General features: G+C 41.6%; 1 protein-coding gene across 2 annotated transcripts in view; it reads left to right on the forward strand.

Moving 5' to 3' along the window:
* Positions 1–761: 761 nt before the first annotated feature.
* LOC127450783 (retinoic acid-induced protein 1-like) overlaps positions 762–21,614 on the forward strand; it is a 106,854-nt gene continuing 86,001 nt past the window's right edge. For both annotated transcript variants that reach the window (XM_051715130.1, XM_051715129.1), the window contains exon 1: positions 762–857. The gene's annotated coding sequence lies outside the window, so the exon portion shown is untranslated. The remainder of the gene's footprint in view (positions 858–21,614) is intronic.

Below are 21,614 nucleotides of genomic sequence, written 5' to 3' on the forward strand. Positions count from 1 at the left end.
GTCTATTATGGTGCCAAAATAAAAGTTCCTCGAGAAATATGTATGACTGAACCTGGCGTTGTCCATGTTTCCTGTTCTTTTCGACAACATAGCACATAAAGGAAGCATATGTCCGTAATATAGTCACAGCTAGGCGCATAAACCATGTATGCAATGCATAGGGCGCCACATAAAGGGGGGCGCCGGCTACACACTGTCAGATAAAAAAGAACGTCAACTTTTAAAAGCGCGTCTCGAGACACCTGCGTTCTGTTGTCTGCATTCCGCTGCGTCCACAGTAGTTTTTTTTTCCATCACAAGAACGCGTTCCGTCTGAACGGCCCCTAGACAGCCGCTCTGATGAGTAATCGCTAAACTGTGAGACAGTCTATGCTGACATCTTTCCCCTGTATCTCTCTCCTCTCTCTCAGCTAGAGCAGGTGGTCTCCAATCTACTGCCCCCTTCAAAAATCAGCATTCACACACACACACATTCTCTCTCGCTCTCTCCATCTCTCGCTGGTTTGCGGACGAGCCCCCCTGAGCTCATTCCATTATACATTCCGTCTGGAAGTTAGAGAGGACTGCCCTCTAATTGCTTTCTTATCCCCCCTTGAGAAACCCTTCTCTGCTTTACGCTACTCTCGTCTCCTCACCCCCTCCAAATATCGGCCCAGTCCCCGCCCCGCACTGAACGTGGCAGCAAAGGGAAGGAGGAAAGTGGAATAGAGAGAGAGAGAGAGAGAGAGAGAGAGAGAGAGAGAGAGAGAGAGAGAGAGAGAGAGAGAGATGAGTCTGCCACTGACGGGGAATATCTGCTATTTTTCCACGTTGCAGGAGGCTGCAGGACCGGGATCCAGGCTTAGGCACCACCACAGGTACAGACGCATGTTTATCTGCATTTAAGGGGCTTAATGTCAGCGAGAGTGGATAGATGGATGGATGGATGGATGGAGAGCTGCGCAGGCTGCTGTGTCTCCCCAGAGCTGCATGTATGGAGACAGGGGGGCGTGTTAATTAACACACTGCCCATGTGTTTGCGGTTACATGAGGTCTGCGCGTGCTTCCTTATGAGTAATAAAATTTAATTTTATTGGCAACATATTCTCATTCTGTTATACAGAAGGCACTACAGGTCTATATTATGTACAAATATTGTATTAGTGTTTAAACCGTGATGGGGCCGTTCACACCGAACGCGTTTTACGTCCGTCTGCGCTGTTTTTCATTTGTTTTCTACAATGTAAACATGTTTTGTGCAGGTAACATAAACATATGCCTAATGTGGTAACATCTAAATTAACGGGTGTTATTCATGTCAAAAATGTTATTTAATCTGACTAAATTTACTTGACAAAAGCCATTTTTATGGGGCAGCTTAAGTATAAATAGATCACGGTTACGACATGTTTAAGTGCATGTAAACATGCGCAAGTCGGACGTCTTTGACCGTTGCGCCGCGTTTAGCTGATTTTTCAGCGTCTCGCGCAGGAGCGCAATGTGTTTTTAGACGCCGTGTCAGGTGTCAACTTTTCAAAACGCATCCATTCGTGTTTTAGTAGTTGCGCTGCGTCTAGCCTTTTGTTTTTTTTTTTTTTTTTCTCTGAACGGCCCCTTATGTAGTTCACATTTTATATTTAAGTATGTCAGCACAAACAATGAAAATTAGATCCTTGAGGTAATTACTGCAGGTAGCTGTTTTTTTTTTTTTTTTTTTTTTTTACAGTGATGTAAACATGCGCTAAACGCAAGTGTTTGAGCATAGCGCGCGCCGCGTCACGCAGATTTTTTTAGCCTCTCGCGCAGGAACGCCGCGTTTTTTAGACGCCGTGTCACTGTCAGGTGTTCATTTTTAAAAATGCGTCTCAAGACACCTGCGTACTGTTCTATTCGTTGTACCGCGTCAAGCTTCTTTTTTTCTTTTTTCTTTTCTTTTTTTTTTTTTTTCGGTTTTGAAGCGTTCTGTTTGAACCGCCCCTTATGTAGGCTAGTTCACATTTATTTATTAAGTAGCCTACGTCAGCACATATAAAGGGAAATAGATCTTTGAGGTAACAATTTTAGGTTACCACTTTTTACATGTAGCCTACCCTACGTAAACATGCGCTGAACGCAGGGCTTTGACCGTTGCGCGCGTAGCGTCTCGCTGATTTTTCAACGTCTCGCGCTGAAGCGCCGCGTGTATTAGCTCGCCGTGTCAGATTAAAAGAACGCGCAGGCTGCATTTGTGCACGCGTGCTGAAACGCGTGGAACGTGGGTTATATTTGGGGCCAGAGTGAAAAACACTAGCCATGAATGAGCAGACGACACAGAACTTAAGCTTTCATGCCAGGCTCAACATGTGCTTGTGTTTATGTTGAAGCCGCATGTTGTGCATTCATGAGAGAGCGATTATTATGTGATTTTATAAAGAAGGAAAGAATATGTGTTGAATGATCACATAAATACACCTTTTTACACATATACAGGGTCTGGCCGTGTGTCTCAAGGAGAATCGTAGTGTGTGTGTGCGTGCGTGCGTGCGTGCGTGTTTTGCATGCACCATGCCCTTGATCATGGAAGTACAGGGGTAAAAGACAGCTTTAACCTATTAAACGCTGCACTGAGACTGCAGTGTCACAGCTGACTGATATTGATGATCTGGACGGCCCTCCTCTCCGCAAGAATCCATTTAGAGATGCGCGTGTGTGTGTGCGGAGCGAGTGTGACTGACAGGTGGAGAGACCTGTGCGTGTGTGTGCGCGCACGCGCGAGAGCGAGAGAGAGGGAACAGAGAGAGGTGCGAGGAATATGAAGGCAAGGGAGATAGAGAGAGTGAAAAACAGAGGGATAAAATGTATATGTGAGTGAATTAGAGAAAGGGAGGAAAGACTGATACCAGCATCCGCAATAACATTCTAGATATATCAAGAACAAATGTATATATATATATATATATATATATACACACTGATCAGCCACAACATTAAAAACACCTGCCTAATATTGTGTAGGTCCCCCTTGTGCCATCAAAACAGCGCCAACCCGCATCTCAGAATAACATTCTGAGCTGATATTCTTCTCACCACAATTGTACAGAGCAGTTATCTGAGTCACTGTAGACTTTGTCAGTTCGAACCAGTCTGGACATTCTCTGTTGACCTCTCTCATCAACAAGACATTTCCATCCACAGAACTGCCGCTCACTGGATGTTTTTTGTTTGTGCCAGACGGGCTGGTTTGAGTATTTCTGTAACTGATGATCTCCTGGGATTTTCACGCACAACAGTCTCTAGAATTTACTCCGAATGGTGCCAAATGGATGCGGATTGGCGCTGTTTTGGTAGCACGAATGGGACCTACACAATATTATGCAGGTGGTTTTATTGTTGTGTCTGATTGTTGTGTGTATAATATATATATAAATATACACATCAACAACACATATGTATATACAGTATAGCCTATACATATTCCCAAGGTTAAGACAGTCCTTTCTGAGTGTAAATTGACCCTCAAGATCAGCCAACAAAATTAGATTGTAAATACATGCGCGCACACACACACACACTATAGCTTGGGTGGACGGATCTCACAATTAAATCAGAAATGGTAGGTTTACTTTTCTTTACTTAAAATTGGTCTGTGCTTACTGAAATTCTGAACACTGCCCCCGGTGGACAAAGCGGTAAGTGTTGTTGGCCGTTTCAGCATGTGTGAGCTCCATTTTCCTGGTGAAATGTCCACAGAGGAGCTCCAAAAGCGAGCTGTGAAGCGAGTTGTTTTTAGATGTACAGGCTGTAATACAGTGAAAAGGAATGCATATTTTCTTAACTGTAACCCACAACCCAAATCCCAAACCTAAACCTAACCATCAGTGGGGTAAAAATGTAACGTTAGAAGGAAAAATGCAACCTCCGAATTGCGCTTGTCACTGACTAAGTGAACGGGATTACTTCCTGGGTTCAATGCGATATCCGAAGCCGGGTCTCCCACGCTGCTGATGCAACGCGCTTCCGGTCGCACCACAGGGGAAGGTAAACGCTCTGAAACAGCTGCAAAAAAGTCTGATAGGAGATGGCGCTTGTGAGTCAGTCAGCGTAATGTGGCCGATCCTACTACTGGAACGGTACGGAAACAACATGCCGATTTCCCGTTGGCTTGGTTGAGCTACTGTGTATGGCCAAAATCTTACTTCATGGAAACGGTAAACAGTATATCATGAAATAGTTATTCTTTTCTTGAAATTCAATGGAAAATGATAGTAATACTTTACAATAAGGTTCCATTCGTTAGCATTAATTAATGCATTAGGTATCATGGACAAACAATTAACAATATATACATTTTCTGTTAATGTTAGGTAATAAAAATAAAAATGTTCATTGTTAAAGTTAATTCATAGTTCATTAATGTTTTACTTTTGATTTAAAAAAATGTATTAGTGTATGTTGAAATTAACATTAACTAAGATAACAAATGCTTAATACGTACTGTTCATTGTTAGTTCATTTTAACTAATGTAAAGTGTAACCAAAAGGATTTATATTTTAAATATGCAATGCCAATTATTGGATAATACAAAAAAAAGTACTTTAACTCATCTGATTATTTTCTCTTTTTATTGGAAACTTGATGGACACAAACCAACTTTAATAAAAGACTAGTCATAACATATGAATAATAAGTCTGTCATCAGTGCAAAAACAGCTTCAAATTATGCAACACTTGTGTTCAAGAGTCTAAAAACTGAAGAGACTAAAAACAGTGAAACTAATGCTATAAAACAAATAGTGCAGACTCTAAATTCTGATAGGATGAGCTACATTCACAGCTGCTGTGAAATAAATCAATAAGCCAATCAAGACCGTGCCTTACAGTGATTGTAACCAAAGTCTTTCAAGCAAGTCAGTCCATTGGCGGCCATCTTTGGAATTCTCCCAGGAGACCATTTCCAGTCATGACAGTGCAGCTCCTATCTACTTGAATGGGGAAAGACCAAAATCTCAAAAATGATTGGTCAAGATTACGATCAAAGAACATATTTCAAATCAGCAATAAAATATGTTAATATTGGAATCACAAATTGTGCTTCTTTACTTCATATTATGCTAAAACGCAATTTTCCCAGCTTGTATAGCTAATGGGCATGCACATCAGCGAGTTGATTGACAGGCGATGTCTTTATCTAAAAGGTGATTGGCTCTTTTACCTGTAATGCGGGATTTCCTTTCTACATCCGTTGACTGTTGGGCGCTAGAGCTCCTTGGTTGGGCATTCCAATTTCTCCCATTCATTTAAAAAGAAGTGGCCCGTCTCTGCTAAATAGTCTCTGTTTTAACACAGGTAATAGGGTTAAAAATCACTGTAATGCATAGCCTTGACTGGCTTATTAGTGATTGCTTTTTGTTGATGAAAGACAATATGCTCAATGAATGGTTAAATATTATTCAGCCAAGTAATTTAGTTCAGTAGCCTAAAGCCTAATTTATACTATGGAAAAAAATTCTCCTTGACGAACTAAAACGTTTAACTACGCGCTGCGTCATTTCAAAATTAGTTTTTTGAGGGTAATATCACTGTGTATAACATACTGTTCTAGCCACGGAAGTAATGCCAATAATGCAGGCTTCTAAATATCTTTGTTTGTTTTCTGCTGAAGAAAGAAGTCACACACATCTGGGATGGCATGAGGGTGAGTTAATGATGAGAGAATTAAAATGTTTGGGTGAACTATTCCTTTAAAGTTATAATAGCTTGAGCAGCCATTATAAACTAAACTCCACTTTGTGTTGTGTCTAACAATCTTTAATAACAAGTTCTTCCTCCATTTGACTAGATTGGGACACATTCCGCTCTGTATTTTCATATTACTCAATATTTCATCATTGCTCTCAGGTGTAAATGACGTAAAGCAGTCCTGCCCTCTGATCGTCACGCAGTATATCTACCATGGTATACATTTTGTAAAATCTGTGATTTCCACTGTTGCACGGCATATACTGTCATACCACCAAGTTATATTGTATATGTTCAGTTAATATTTCTAATGTGTGTGTAGCATAGGGCTGATGCAATCCCCTGAAACTGTCACACACCTGAGGGTCAGTCACAGCTCAACCATGAGAGAGAGAGAGAGAGAGAGAGAGAGATCTTATAAGAATGCATTTATCCATACTGGAATAAAATGAGTGGTCGAGAGAGATGCAGTAAGAATGAAGAGAGAAAAAGTGATCAGAAACCATCAGTTCCTTCAAGAATAGAAGGCGATAGAAAGAAATGACATAAAGGCACAAAAAGAGAAGACGGACACAGAGAGACAGAAGGATATGAGCAGGAGAGAGGTAAGACAGCTCCCCTCCCCTTTCTACTGTTTTCTAGGTACGAGTCCTAAGCAACAATCTGGTACGGCACAAAACAGATCCATAAGGTCAGGACGGGGCAGAGCACGCATAGGGAGAAATAGAGGAGAGGAGTGATGGAGGAATTATTTATCTCCAGATGCTGCTGTCTCTGCAGCACTAGGATCAGCAGTCTCGCTCTGAAGAGCAGAGAACAGGAAATGAATGGATGAAGAGAAGAAATAAACAACAAAGTCAACGGTCAGAGGGTCAGATATATGACACTGCTATAATGAATCAACACCATGGAAACATTTCACAAATGCACCAGGCTTAGACGCATTAACTTGCAAACTAGATGAGTGCGAAACCGCCCCACGATACCACAAATTTCACATTTAGGGAGAACAAATATTGATCCATTTGGAACGCAGGATTTAGAATTCAGAATGGACATAGAATTCAGAACAGAAGATTAGTGATTCAGAATATTTGAATTTAAAATAGAGTAGTGATCCGAACAAGTTCAGAACAGAACAGAGATCTGAATAGAATTCAGAATAGTGATCAGAACAGAATAGGGATTCGAATAGAATTCATAACAGAGAGAATTTAGTCAAGAATGTGATCAAAATAGAATTCTGAAGATAGGAATTCAGAATAGAGTTAGAATTCAGAAAAGTGGTCAGAATACAATTCAGAAAAGAAGAATAGTGATCCTAATAGAATTCATAACGGAACAGTGATCCAAATAGAATTAAAAATAGCGAGAATTCAGAATAAAATTTCAATTCAGAATAGTGATCAGAATGGAATTCAGAACTGAATAGAACAGTGATTCAAATAGAATTCCTAATAGTGAAAATTCAGTCAATAATTAGAAACCAAATAGTGTTCCAAATAGAATTTAGAACAGAATAGTGATCTATATAGAAATCAGAACAATGAGGATTTAGAATAGAATTATAATTAATAAAAGTGGTCAGAATAGAATTCAGACCAGAACAGTGATCCAAATAGAATTCAGAACAGAATGGTGATCCAAACAGAATTCAGAACATAACTTGGATTCAGAATATTGAGAATTCAAATTTAAAATACAGGTCAGAGTAGAATTCAGAACAGAACAGTGATCCAAGTAGAATTTAAAACAGAGTAGTGATCTGACAAGAATTCAGAACAAAATAGTGACCCAAATAGAATTCAGAATAGTGAGGATTCAGAATAGGATTAAACTACAGAATAGAGATCAGAATAGAGTTCAGAACAGAATGGTGACTCCAAATAGAATTTAGAACATAGTAATGATCCAAATAGAACTCAGAATAGTAAGAATTCAGAATAGAATTAGAATGCAGACTAGTGACCTGCTTAAAGGTGAAGTGTACAATTTCACCACTTGCTTAACACAAAATTGCACAAATTATGACTGTTCGCAACTGTCTGTTTTCTTCTGTTGGTCGACAAACAGTCCCATTCCAAGCATGCCCCGTTGGTTGAGTCAATGTTGCTGTGTCGGGCTGGGTGAGATTCTGTGATGAATGTCACAATGTTAACAATTTTCGGGGGGATCAACCTACAAATGGCTCATTAATAGTTGTCCCTGCATATTAAGCATTCATTTTATTAAGAATTATTAAGAATTATAACTAAGAAGTATAAAGAAATTATTTTAACATGGAAAAAAATGTCACACTTCACCTTTAAATTTTAAGATGTATTTGTGAAATGGTTTGGAAAAGAGAGTGAACAGCTTAATGCAGTTATAGTTAATGAGCTAAAAAAAAAAACTGATTCACAGTTAGATAGAGACTGTAACATCTGAGGTAGTTAGCGTAGTGTATAAGACTGACCAGAGACCACCTCACAGTAAGGATCTTTTCCTTATGCTCGCTCACAAGCCAGCAACACTGACAATGTGACGCGTCAAACCGTCACAATCCCAAATCTGTTATTATTTAACTGCAGTGCACCACTGACATGGTTTTATGTGAGGTGGAAAAAAGTCCCAGCTTTGGACTATGGTTTTTAAGGTCAATCAGAGCAAATATAATTCTTTCTCTGCTCATATTGGCAGCTAACAGTACAAATCAAGAATTCCAGGTTACATTGCTGCAGGTTCTAAATTTGGTTTAGTCTGTGCACGTGTGTGCGTGTGTGTGTGTGTGTGTGTGTGTGTGTGTGTGTGTTGGTGTATAACTGTGTGTATTTGGATGTGCTTAGTGAGCTTGTGCCCTATTGTTTGTGTGTTTGTGTTAACACACCCCTCATTTCAATGTGTGTCTGAGTACACACATCTGAGTGCAATTGCAAGCGTGTGATGCATGGCGTCGGTGGTAGCACACCACACAGTGAAATCACTTGGATGTCATCCAGCTCAGCGGAAGGTCATCTAGCATTTCTCCAAATAGATCCAGCTTTCATTTCCAATCCACAGCCGCTGTATTTACTAGTCCACTGGCCTAGAACACTTGTGCACTCACGCATGCGTGCACAAATACTGCTGTTTGCTGCCACACCTCACCACTGACATACCGATTGCAGAGGAATGCGTCCTTACTAAAAAAAGGTGACATTCGTTTTATGTCCTTTGTTCTAAAGGAAGTTCTAATGCCTCCAGTTTCCATTTTGGGTCAGAGCCAGGGATTAGCAATTAACGCTCTGACACATTGAGCCATGGCACTCATGTGGGCAATGCAAGTTCACGTTTGCCTTGCAACCAATGATCTCTCTAATTATTGAGCATCACCTGAGCAATATATATATGTATATAATGTTTCAAAGAAATAACATATTTAATCAAGTAATTACTCAGGTAAACAGTGAAAATAATGAGTATAAAGGATCAAATATAAACTAAACTAAGAAATTATCTATAAAAAAAAAAAATAGTTATTGGTATCGGCAAAATCCAATATCGGCCGACCTATAGTTTAAGCACTTTAATATTAGGGGTGTAAATCAGGTATTTCATCACCATACGATCTTATACTGATTCTCTTGGCCTGCGATCTGATATTTGCCAATACTTAAAAGTCTGCCGCAATACGAATCGATATTCCGATATTATGTGCCTATTTTACACAATGATTTTTTTAATTTGCCCTCAAATGCAACCAAAATATAATTTGAAGATTTTATTGAGCTCTCTGAAAAGTGCAAATTTAGTGTCCACATTGGGACATCCATAACAAAATAAGGTACTTCAGATGTTGAAAAAAGTGTATTTAGCACTCATAAAGTGAAATGAATCTTGATGAATTGCTTCATCGCCTGAAGGAACTGCATACAGATGTGGCTGACATAAGAGTATTAAAATAAAGGTACATCTTAAAAAAATATATATATTAGGGGACCTGGGTAGCTCAGTGGTAAAGACACTGGTTACCACCCCTTGAGTTAGCTAATTCACTAGTTCGAATCCCAGGGCATGCTGAGTGACTCCAGCCAGGTCTCCTAAGCAACCAAATTGGCCTGGTTGCTAGGGAGGGTGGAGTCACGTGGGGTAACCTCCTCGTGGTCGCTATAATGTGGTTCGTTCTCAGTGGGGCGCGTGGTGAGTTGAGCGTGGATGCCGGGGTGGGTGGCGTGAAGCCTCGACATGTGCTATGTCTCGACAACAAGCCATGTGATAAGATGCACAGGTTGACGGGAGGCAGCTGGGATTTGTCCTCCGCCACCCGGATTGAGGCAAATCACTATGTGACCACGAGGACTTAAAAGTGCATTGGGAATGAAGGAATAGTTAGAAGACTTGGAGAATCGTAACTGGTGAAATAACGTCCGAATTGTTGGAATTCCTGAGGATGAAGAAGGCCTAGATGGGCTCTTTCCAAGTCTGCTCGACATAACAGGCCATAAGCTGGAAATCGAGCGACCCCACAGAGTTCCGGCTCGTCAATCCGCTGAGGGAGACAGGCCCCCGATCAATTCTGAGTCGTTACATTGATAAGCAAGCATCTACAATTCAAATGTCTCAAACAGATTAAAGATAAATTAGGAAGAGTCGTTATTGTTTAATCAGAAATTCAGGGGCAAACGTTGATTTCAGCTAATATTTACGCACCTAACGCTGATGATCAGCTTTTTTATAGATCTTCAAGGGATGTTGCAAGCCGCTGGCACCCAAGAGACTTTAATCTTTTAATGGACTCAGTCCTTGATCATAGTGAAGCAAATGTGTGTAAGCCCCCTAGAGCAACAGTGACACTTCACAGGATGTGAAAAAATCTTGGTCTTACAGATATCTGGAGACTTTTGAAACCATCTGATAGAGACTATAAATTTTTTGCATCGGTCCAAAAGATTTATTCTAAAATAGATTATTTTTTTAATTATTTATTTATTTAAGTCCCTCATTTCATCTATTGTTGATCGTTCAATTGGAAACATTTTAGTCTCAGAGCACGCCCTGGTGAGTTTAGAGATGTTGCCACATACGGAGAAAAAGAAATCATATAGTTGGTGCTTTAATGTATCCCTTTAGCAAAATCACGAATTCCAACAAATGCTAAAGGCTGAAATCAGTGTCTATATGGAGACCAACTGGTCCTCAGTATCCTCTGTGGGCGTGGCTTGGGAGGCACTTAAGGCAGTTCTTAAGGGTGGGATCATACAATATGCTTCATTCATCAAAATCCAAAGCACGAGAACTCGTGGAGTTGGAAGGGAATATTAAAAGTGCAGAGGCTGAGCTGAAGCACAGAATGTCGTCTAATGACCTCGATTGAAATACAGATATAATACTATTTTGTCATGGAAGGTGGAGTTTTGGCTATTCAGGGCGAGAAGCAGGGAAGCTTTTGGCTAGATATATAAAGCAGAGAGAGTCTTTTTCTACCTTTCCCTCAGTGAAATCTGCTGGTGGTGAAATATTTACCTCAGCCATTGATATTAATAATGCTTTTAAAGAATTCTATCTTGATCTCTATTGTTCCACATCTTCGTCTACTGATGAAGACATTAGAAACTTTGTGGAACCATTAGAACTTCCTAAACTGACGATTGAGCAAAAAAATTCTCTTGATTCTGAGATAACCTTGGAGGAGCTTGGCGAGGTACTTAATGCTACAGAACTGGCTCCAATTTTGTTAGACATTTATATGCCGTCCAACTGATCCAGCTAGACATAAAAATATTGTCACAAATTCTGGCTAACCGATTAAGTAAAGTTATGACATCTCTTATGCACATAGATAAGGTGGGGTTTATTCGGGGGCCATAGCTCTTCTGATAACAGTAGTCATTTCAACAGTATTATGTGGTCAGTGGTGAATGATCAGACTCCGGTCGCGGCCATCTCACTTGATGCCGAAAAGGCATTTGATATGGTAGAATGGGATTATCTTTTTAAGATTTTGGAAATATATGGGTTCAGGAATACTTTTATTGGATGGATTAAGTTACTTTATAGACTCCCGGTAGCGGCAGTACAAACAAATGGATTAATTTCAGATTATTTTACTCTGGATAGGGGCACCCGGCAGGGCTGCCCTCTTTTCCCGTTATTGTTCTGTCTTGCCCTGGAACCATTAGCAGCCACGATAAGAAGAGAAGATGATTTTCCAGGGGTGGTGGTGGAAGGTGTGGCACATAAGCTTTTGCTTTACGCAGATTATATTTTATTATTCGTCTCCAATCCCACTAGATCTATGCCTTGCCTCCACAGAATTATTAATTCCTTTTCAGGATACAGAGTCAATTGGTCTAAATCCGAAGCTTTGGGCAGCGTACTGCCCAGTAATGGCTTTTCATCTGGGCGCCTTCCAGTGGCCCAAACAGGGTGTTAAATATTTGGCCATTTTATTCCCAGCAAATTTGTCTGATTTAGTTAATTTTGACCCATTAATAAAAAGGTTTTCGTGCGATGTGGGCATTACATTTATCTATGCTTGGGAAGGTTAATGTTATTAAAATGAATTGTATTCCAAAATTTAACTACCTGTTACAATCTTTCCCTGTAGATGTCCCCCTCTCTTATTTCAAGCAATTTGATAGCATAGCGAAGTCCTTCTTTTGGAATGGTAAGTGTCCTAGATTACATTTTAATAAATTACATAGGCCGATTGACAAAGGTGGGCAAAATTTTGTTTTATTATCATGCATTCGGTCTTAGACATTTGGCTCATTGGTCGCTTCCACCTGAGAGAGCCCCTCCCTGGTTTTGTATTGAACAGGAAGTTCTTACCCCTATTTTGCCATTGCAAAGCCTTTCTATCCAATCGGAGAAGTTAAGCTAAACCCCGTTATCTCGCATTTGCACTCGGAGTGTTTAATTTGGACATTTATTTAAATATTGCCTCAAGCATATGGCTGAACCCTAAATTATGTATTAATAAGTCCCTTTTCTGCTGGTCAGAGTGGATTGTGAGGGGGGTTACTACACTTGGTGACCTGTACAAGAGTGGAGTGTTGAGATCTTTTGAAAATTTTGGGATTCCCAGATCTCAGTTCTATAGGTATTTACAGCTGCGCCACCTGCTCTGTATCGTTTTTGGGAGTAGCACACACCCCCCTAAAGCGGCAGATACTCTGGGAAAGGTGATTACTGCTTTTGGAAAAGGTCATGAGGCATCTGTGTATTACTCCCTGCTAATTCAAAAACTGGGGTACGGAGCTTTAAATTCTATCAAGAGATTATGGGAGAAAGATTTAAACTTGGTATTGGAGGATGGAGTGTGGGCTAGGATTCTAAAAAACACCAAGTCTGCATCTAGAAATGGAAGGGTGCGCCTTATGCTATTCAAGATTTTACAAAGATTCTATTGGACCCCCTCTAGATTGTATAGGCTTGGTCTTAAAGACACACCCACCTACTGGCAATGCCAATCAGAAGATGTAGAAACAACCCATGTTTTTTGCGGGGGTGTTAAGATCCAAGAATTTTGGTTCAAGTTTCAGAGTTTTATGTGTGATGTTTTGGGCATTAAAATTTTACTTTGCCCCAGACTCTGTATTTTGGGTGATGGAGCGGTCATAAATTTGGGGGATAAACACATACAAAATTGGGTTCTGACCAGTATCATGATTGGCAGGCAAATTATTTTAAGGGGATGGAAGTCAGATGGAGTGCCCTCAATTCCAGAGTGATGTGCGGACATGGGGAGGGTGGCAGCTTTCGAGGAGGTGGCAAGTAGAAGGCTGGGGTTTTGGGACTTTTAATAATAGAGCAATTATTTCGCATTTTTGGGTGACTCTCTGGAAGGGGCTGTGAAGAGAGAAGTTTAGTTTAATTATTTATGTTTATCATATTTTCTTTTTTATTTTGTTTTGTGTGTGTGTGTGTATTATTATATGTGACCACAGTGGTGTTCGTTGAGGGTCAGGGTGGGGTTGGTGATTGGGGAGGGGAATTAGTGGGGGTTAAATGTCAAATGTTGATTCGATGTATATGTGTTGTGTTTTTCTATGTTGTGTATCTATGAATCAATAAAAAATTTTAATTGGAAAAATTAGGTGGGACTTACTTTCTACGTACGTTGACCGGTGGATGCTAGAGCTCCTTGGTTGGGCATTCCAATTTCTGCAATTCATTTGAATAGAAGTGGCCTGTCTCTGCTAAATAGACTCTGGTGTCATTTAATGTATTGCTGTGCGGTAGCTAGTATGTTCTGGGTGGTTACCAGGGCATTGTTAAGTGGTTGCTAGGGTATTCTGAGTGGTTGCTGAATGGCCCAAGTCAAAATAGTCCACCCGCAAGGTTCTATTATATTCAGGTCCCTAGATGTGGCTCAGTCCCTTCTTTCAATGGAAGTGTATAGAATTTTTTCATCCGTTTATCATCATCATCAGGTGAAAATTGTAAGTCTGATCACTTAGAAAAGTAATAGCACACTTTCTTCTCCTCAACATGAAGCATGATTTGTATCATGAATGTTTGTTACATAAACTGTTTGGGACAAGTTACATGTTGAAGTTTAATTATTAGGGTCAGGGCTTTAGAGCAAACCCCTAACTTTAAGGATAAGAAATAATAATAGTGGTGCTAACCTTAGCAAGCCGCACTAAGAATTTTCAAAAAATGTGCACAAATCTTTGCATGTATGGCAGAGCTAAAAGCTAATGGTACAGGTGCCACACATGGAGCTGCAGGTTCAAGCCTCCGTAGAGACAGACCAAAAGCATTTGCATGTGATTTATTTGTGTCCCAATTCTTGATGTATGTGATCCATACCACCTCCACTCAGGAGACAGCAGCTGCAAAGACCCATTTACCACCGCATCAGCATATCCTGTGCTAGCTAACAGGCCAACGAGTGTGTGATTCTATTGAAGGTACCTACAGATAGCTGCTTGAGTGTGTGTTTGATTTCTAGTGGTGTTGGTTGATTTTTGTGGCTGTGTTCGAAACATGTTAGGAAAGAGAGACAAAATGGCAGTTAGCATAATTGTTCAGACACGTTGATGCTTACTTATCTGACGCTAATGGTTACATGACAGAAACGGCTCCAGAAAAAGACAGTATGAGTCAAAGAAATAGGAAAGAATACATTATACTATCTTGTTGTAATATTATTAGGCTATCTATACACTATGCAATTGTTAATTTAATGCCTATTAAAGTTTCTAATTTGCAAGCTGTTTTCATTAAGACCACTGCTGAAGTGAACATGTATAAGCGGTGTTGTCAGCACTGGTAGCAATAGACAGGATGGACCAGTCACCAGTCGTTTGTGATTACAGGAAAGCGCATTTGATTTAATCATTTTCTAGAGACTGCAGATGCAGATGTCCATTTGTACCTAAGGTACAAGTCTGTGGAATTAATAAAGCATACTTTAAGTAAAGTGACCCAAATTCAAACTTTAGGCTGCTAAACGCCCCATAAAGGAAGACTCCATGGAAACAATTATTGGCGGCAGTATTTGGCGCCCAATGGACTCTGCACTGTTGTGAGGGGGATTGTGTAGGATTTTTAGCAATGCTAAGGGGCCAGCGTCAGATGAGAGGGGATTGTGATTTTAAGTCATGCTGTTGCAGATGCCTTTTCCTTGCCATGATCACAGCAGCTCAACGGAACAAGTTCTACAATAAGCCATTTTAATTATATAACCATAGGAAGCAGAGAAAGAGAGATGACGCTTAGCCTAATGATAGCATTAAACCCCTCACTATAATAAGGACCACACAACAAGGTGTTGTTTTTTTACAAAAAGGGGTCTGCATTTGAAAATAGATCCAAGATGAACCCTTTCATAGCGCTCCAAGAAACAATAAGAAAACGAATGAAAACTGACAATAAAAAGGAACTGTGTTTGTTTGAATTGAATGTTGCATGTTTGAATAAGTTTGATTAGGTTTGATGTCTAGAGTCCCCATGGTCCGAAAACCCCCAAAAAATATTTAATTGGCTAGAGCAGGACTGTACGCTTATTTGTTTAGGTGTTAGCACTGGTGGTAGTCAGTGGTGCCTGCAGCTGTACGACCGTATGCACTGTGCGTACCATGAACGCTCCGACTGACCTGAGAAACATTTTCTCTCAGAATATATCAGTACTAATGACATGTGTTTCGTCTTTCTGTTGGCTGTTTAAAATAACTATCGATGATTGATTTGCAAGTTATTCTTTTGAGTTGGTTCTTTTCAGTGAATTGGCCAAACAGGCTTGCAAAATGGTCTGAATTGATTTGTTCGTTCCGACTGCTCTCTCAAGGAACCTTTTGGAGCAGTTTCTCACTCATTAAAACAGTATCAGGATTTTTACAAACTAAGAGAACAAACAGCGCTGGATAAAGTGGATACTTACCTAAAATCAAATGAAACAAAAGGCTGTCTTTTTGATTGAGAAACTTCAGCAAGTGGGGCTGTTCACACCGAATGTGTTTTACCATGTAAACATTTGCTAGATGGATATCTTTTGACAGCTGCGTCACGTTTCACTGAGTTTATAGCCTCTGTCACAGGAGCGTTGCATTTTTAGACGCCATCCCAAGTTAAAAAAACTTCAACTGTTAAAAATGCATCTCGAGACACCTACGTTCTGCTCTATTACTTGCGCTGCGTCTTTCTGTTTTAGGACGAGAACTTGTTTGTTCTGACTGGTTACTGTCTTTTAGAAATACTTTATACTGAAGAGTATGAGCGAAATCATTTTTTGTTGTTCTTTAAATAATTTATTACTATCGTTACAATTTATTATAAAAACTGCTTTATATATATAAAACAGTTTCATGAATGCTACACATGCCCCAGATATATATATATATACTGTATATATATATATATATATATATATATATATATATATATATATATATATATAATATATATATAAAGGCTTCTCTCAACATCACCAGAATTTAACGGTTTGGTGTTATTTTTGCAACAAAACAAAAAATCTCACCAGGGTATCATGCCCCCGGACCCACCTAGGTATAAGGGTATACTTTTTTCAGATTTCTGTGCGTACCCTCAGATGAAATGCTGCAGGCACCCATAGTTGTAGTGAACAAAAAAAATAAATAATTAGCACAAATTTAAATTTATTAGCACATCGAAGAGTATGTGCGAAATCATTCTGAGATGATATTCTTCTCACCACAATTGTACAGAGCGGTTATCTGATTTACCATACACTTTGTCACTTCGAATCAGTCTGGCCATTCTCTGTTGACATCTCTCATCAGCAAGGCATTTCCACCCACAGAACTGCCGCTCACTGGATATTTTTTTGTTTTTGGCACCATTCTAGAGTAAATTCTAGAGACTGTTGTGTGTGAAAATCCCAGGAGATCAGCAGTTACAGAAATACTCAAACCAGCCCATCTGGCACCAACAATCATCCATGCGATTATCTAATCAGCCAATCATGTGCCAGCGGTGCATAAAATCATGCAGATACGGGTCAGGAGCTTCAGTTAATTTTCATATCAACCATCAGAATGGGGAAAAAATGTGATCTCAGTGATTTTGACCGTGGCATGATTGTTTGTGCCAGATGAGCTGGTTTGAGTATTTCTGTAACTGCTGATCCCCTGGGATTTTCACACACCATCACTATTTGAAAAAAGTAATTTTTTATCAAATCTAGACAGGCTCCATTTCCAGCAGCCATCACTCCAACACCTTATCCTTGAGTAATTATGCTTAATTGCTGATTTAGTACTAGAAAATCACTTGCCATTATATCAAACACAGTTGAAAGCTATATGGTTCATTAAATGAAGCTTAACATTGTCTTTGTGTTTGTTTTTGAGTTGCCACAGTATGCAATAGACTGGCATGTCTAAAGGTCAATATTAGGTCAAAAATGGCAAAAAAGACTAGAAACTCGTCGTCAATCATTGTTTTGAGGAATGAAGGCTATACAATGCTTGAAATTGCCAACTGAAGATTTCAGACAAAGGTGTACACTACAGTCTTCAAAGACAAAGGACAACTGGCTCTAACAAGGACAGAAAGAGATGTGGAAGGCCAGATGTACAACTAAACAAGAGGATAAGTACAACAGAGTCTCTAGTTTGAGAAATAGCCGCCTTGCATGTCCTCAGCTGACAGCTTCATTGAATTTTTCCCGCTCAACACCAGTTTCATGTACAACAGTAAAGAGAAGACTCAGGGGTGCAGGCCTTATGGGAAGAATTGCAAAGAAAAAGCCACTTTTGAAACAGAAAAACAAAAAGAAAAGGTTAGAGTGGGCAAAAAAAAAAACACAGACATTGGACAACAGATAATTGGAAAAGAGTGTTATGGATCTTAACCCCATTGAGCTTTTGTGGGATCAGCTAGACTGTAAGGTGTGTGAGAAGTGCCCGACAAGACAGCCACATCTATGGCTACAGGAAGTGTGGGTGAAATGTCACCTGAGTATCTGGACAAACTGACAGCTAGAGTGCCAAGGATCTGCAATGCTGTCATTGCTGCACGTGGAGGATTCTTTGATGAGAACTCTTTGAAGTAGTTTAAGAAGTTTTGAAAAAAAATTCAAATTGTAATAGTAATTTTTCACATTATTAATGTTCTGACTATACATTGTGATCAGTTGAATGCCACTTTGGTGAATAAAAGTACCAATTTCTTTCCATAAGAGCAAAATCTGTACATTATTCCAAACTTTTGGCCGCTAGTGTATATCCAAATAATTGCATAATATTATATTATATTATATTATATTATATTATATTATATTATATGAATAAACTAGCAATGACCAAGAACATTTGCCATTAAACATTTATTAATTTAAAGTGAAACTGGAGCGCTCACTATCAAAATCCTTGTTTATTTTTTTGCGGGAGTTTGCCGTGAACCTCCACAGACTGCACGGAATCACATCAGAGTGCTTCAGAAGCAGTTAATCTTCATGCCCTCTTCAGGAGCTGATCTGAGTGTGGTCCATAGTGCGAGTCAGTGAGACGCTCAGAGTTTAATTGAATAAGACACACAAACATGACATTTATTTAATCACATAAAATGCTCTTATTTAGATAGTGAAATGTGATTGGAATTTAAAGTGCAAAATAATCGCGGATATCACAAATAATCATGGTTATACCAAATAACCACGATCAGGCAATTCACTGTAAAAAAAAAAAAAAAAAAATTGTGAGTTTAGAGTATATTCCTAAGTCAGTGACTAAATTGAGTAATTTTCTCCATTCATCTCAGTACAATAACGTCCTGGTTACTTTCGTAACCTCCGTTCCCTGATGGAGGGAATGAGACGTTGTGTCGATGTAGTGACACTAGGGGTCACTCTTGGGAGCCCGAAACACCTCTGCTTTTTTTAAAAAAGGCCATTGAGAATTGGCGAGTGGAATTTGCATGCCACTTCCCTGGACATACAGGTATAAAAGGAGCTGGAAGAGGAGTATGTCATGTGAAGAGGTCCCAAGGTAGGTCCTACCCGAAGGGGGAGGAGTTTCTACAGAGCATGGCGACCGGGGGCAGAGGGGCCTCTGCCCAAGGAAGACGCAGCTTGCCAACAGGGAAACGATTTTACGGAAAATATCACATGGGGCCGCCTTCGGGGAACCAGCACATGTGGAGCACCTACCTCAGTACAGGGTCTCATTAGCGCACGTACTGGGTTGGCAGCGAGTTTCTCCACAAACTCAACTGCCAGAGGGGTAAGGAGGAAAGTCATCCAGGGATCACAGTCTTTGAACATGACTGGGAGTCAAGAGCGCACGTCTTCACCTCAAGGGAGGGGAAAGGTGCTATGCACAAACGGAACCTTGGGCACTCTCAGGGACTTGATGATCAAGTCATGCTTCCCCAAGTACTTACCATCTACTGCATCGTGATGAGCTGAAATAGTGGCTACATACACCCTCAAGGTGGAGGGGGACAGCCGCCCCTCCAGCCTCTCCTGCAAGAAGGGAAGCACCGATCCGACTGCGCATCTCTGGGGGTCTTCGCGTTGGGAAGAACACCACTTAGCGAACAGACACCACTTCAAGGCATACAGGTGCCTCGTAGAGGGAGCCCTAGCCTGAGTGATCGTGTCTACCACTGCGGGTGGTAGGCCACTTAGGTCTTCCACGTCCCGTCCAGGGGCCAGACATAGAGATTCCAGAGGTCTGGTCGCGGGTGCCAGATGGTGCCCCGTCCCTGAGAAAGAAGGTCCTTCCTCAGGGGAATTTTTCAGGGGGGGGGCTGTCGTGAGGAGCATGATATCGAGAACCACGTCTGGGTGGGCCAGTAGGTTGCTACTAGGATGACCTGCTCCTCGTCCTGACCATGCGCAGGGTCTGTGCAAGTAGGCTCACTGGGGGAAATGCATATTTGCGTAGTCCAGGGGGCCAGCTGTGTGCCAGGGCATCTATACTGAGGGGTGCTTCGGTCAAGGCGTACCAAAGCGGGCAGTGGGAGGATTCCTGGGAAGCAAACAGGTCTACCTGTGCTCGACCGAATCGACTCCAAATCAGCTGGACCACCTGAGGGTAGAGTCTCCACTCTCCTCTGAGGGTAACCTGACGTGACAGCGCATCCGCTGCGGTGTTGAGGTCGCCCGGGATGTGAGTGGCTCGTAGCGACTTGAGGCGCTGCTGACTCCAGAGGAGGAGACGGCGGGCGGGTTTTGACATGCAACGGGAGCTTAGACTGCCTTGACAGTTGATGTATGCTACCATCGCTGTGTTGTCCATCCAGACCAACACGTGCTTGCCCTGGATCAACGGCCGGAACCTCCGCAGGGCGAGCAGTACTGCCAATGACTCTAGGCAGTTGATGTGCCAACACAGCCGCAGGAGTCCAGGAGCCGGCAGCTGTGTGCTCATTGCATACGGTGCCCCAGCCCATCCCCAGCCCGTCTTGGAGGCATCTGTTGTAACCATGACATGCCTGGAGACCTGCTCTAGGGGAACCCCTGCCTGTAGAAATGCAAGGTCGGTCCAAGGACTGAAGAGGTGGTGACAGATCAGCGTGATGGCCACGTGATGTGTCCCGCGGCACCATGCCCATCTCGGGACTCGAGTCCGAAGCCAGTGCTGAAGCGGTCTCATATGCATCAACCTGAGCGGTGTGGCCACTGCTGAGGATGCCATATGCCCCAGGAGCCTCTGAAAAAGTTTCAGTGGAACTGCTGTCCTCTGTCAGGAGGACCGACTGTGCGCACTCGTTCATGAGGGGCGCTGTCATTGAGTCCAACTCCAAACCGAGAAAAGTGATGCTCTGAACCGGGGAGAGCTTGCTCTTTTCCCAGTTGACCCGAAGCCCCAGTCGGCTGAGGTGCCAGAGCACGAGGTCCCTGTGTGCACACAGCAACTCTCGAGAGTGAGCTAGGATTAGCCAGTCATCGAGATAGTTGAGGATGCGGATGCCCACTTCCCTTAGCGGGTTAAGGTCTGCCTCAGAGACCTTCGTGAAGACGCGAGGGGGCAAGGACAGACCGAAGGGGAGGACCTTGTACTGGTATGCCTGGCCTTCGAAGGCAAACCGCAGGAAGGGTCTGTGTCGAAATAAGACCAAGACGTGGCAGTACGCATCCTCCGGGTCTACCGCCACAAACCAATCTTGATGCCGGATGCTCGTTAGAGTGCGTTTTTGCGTCACCATCTTGGACGGGAGACTGTGCAAAGCCCGGTTCTGTACTCGCAGGTCCAGGATTGGTTGCAACCCACCGCCTTTTTTCGGTACTATGAAGTAAGGGCTGTAGAACCCTTTCTTCATCTCGGCTGGAGGGACAGGCTCTATCGCACCCTTGCGCAGAAGGGTAGCGATTTCCGCAGGCAAGGTAGCGGCATTCTCACTCTTCACCAAGGTGAAGCGGACGCCGCTGAACCAGGGTGGGCGCCTGGCGAACTGAATCGCGTAGCCAAGTCGGATGGTCCGGGTCAGCCATCGCGACGGGTTGGAAAGCGCGATCCACGCG

The sequence above is a fragment of the Myxocyprinus asiaticus genome, chromosome 13, assembly GCF_019703515.2.
Source record: "Myxocyprinus asiaticus isolate MX2 ecotype Aquarium Trade chromosome 13, UBuf_Myxa_2, whole genome shotgun sequence".
NCBI lineage: Eukaryota > Metazoa > Chordata > Actinopteri > Cypriniformes > Catostomidae > Myxocyprinus > Myxocyprinus asiaticus.